The sequence below is a fragment of the Suncus etruscus genome, chromosome 4 (assembly GCF_024139225.1).
Source record: "Suncus etruscus isolate mSunEtr1 chromosome 4, mSunEtr1.pri.cur, whole genome shotgun sequence".
NCBI lineage: Eukaryota > Metazoa > Chordata > Mammalia > Eulipotyphla > Soricidae > Suncus > Suncus etruscus.
Window position 1 is genome coordinate 127,449,694 of NC_064851.1, and position 1,322 is coordinate 127,451,015.

At 37.4% G+C, this 1,322-nt stretch overlaps 1 pseudogene; it reads right to left on the bottom strand.

The window, feature by feature from the left end:
* Positions 1-265: 265 nt before the first annotated feature.
* Positions 266-359, bottom strand: LOC126007510 (uncharacterized; annotated as a pseudogene).
* Between the last annotated feature and the right edge of the window lie 963 nt (positions 360-1,322).

Consider the following 1,322-nt stretch of genomic DNA (forward strand, 5'->3'; position numbering starts at 1 on the left):
GTCTTCTTTAATTAGTGATCTTGGTTTTTGCCCAGGTCAAAGTGTGAAGTGTCCTCTGATTCATTTCATCATTAGGTGATAAGGTTGGGGAACTTGTTTTTAGATCAAGTTGTTGCTGTTTCCTCAACGTCAGGATATTGTATTTACCTAGCCTGGTTCAAGTTGGTGCCAGAATGGTATTAGGGACTTCCCCAGGGGAAGTTTGATTCCTGATTCTGGTGCAGGGAACTGTGTCAGTTCTTTTTTTAAAATTTTTTTATTTTTAAAAAATATGGAACGCTTCATGAATTTGCGCAAGGGCCATGCTAATCTTCTCTGTATTGTTCCAATTTTAGTATATGTGCTGCCGAAGCAAGCACAGAACTGTGTCAGTTCTAAGGTTGGGATCAGGGGTTTGAGGTTGGACAGATGATATGTGATCTTGTGCAGTCTAAGTCAAGTCCCCATGACAAGTGTTCAGGATGTGAGATCAGGCTTTACTTTTTTATACTAATGCAGTTACATGTTAGAGGGGCAGCATGTCCCAGTCCAATTGACATCATCACCCCTTAAAATATATTAATAATGACCCCTTTATATACATTAACAATCATCTTGTTTTCCAAAAAGGATGGACCAGTTGACCACTGCTCATTAACTCATCCAGCAATAAATGAGTCTCTTTCACTCCACATCCATGCCAACACTGGTTGTTCTGGTTCTTTTTTGATATATGCCAATCTCTGTGGTGTGAGATGATATCTCATTGATTTCCTCTCTCTAATGATTATGATATGGAGAATTTTCTCATGTGTTTTTGGCAATCTAAATATCTTCTCTGAGGAAGTTTCTGTTCATCTCTTAACCCCATGTGTTGATGGATTGCATCTTTTTTCTTGTTAAGATAGGTCTACCAGTGACTTTTATAGCTTAGATATTAACCTCTTATCAAATAGGTATCAGGTGAATAATTTCTCCCAATTTTGGGGCAGTCTTCGTATCATGGTCATCATTTCCTTTGAGATACAGAAGCCATTTAGTTTGATGAAGTCCCATTTGTTTGTCTTTACTTTCACTTGCTTGGTCAGTGGTACTTCATCCTTGAAGATGTCTTTGGCTTCAATGTCATGGAGAGATCTTCCTACATTTTCCTCTATGTACCTTTTGATTTTAGATCCAATGTCAAGATCTTTAACATATTTTGCTTGCACTTTTGTACAGTATTAAAATAGGAGCTGAGTTAATTTCTTTTTAAAGGTGACCAGTTTTCCCAGCATCACTTGTTGAAGAAGCGTTCGTGCTCCATTTATTATCTCTTGCTCTTTTATCAAAGATAAATTGAT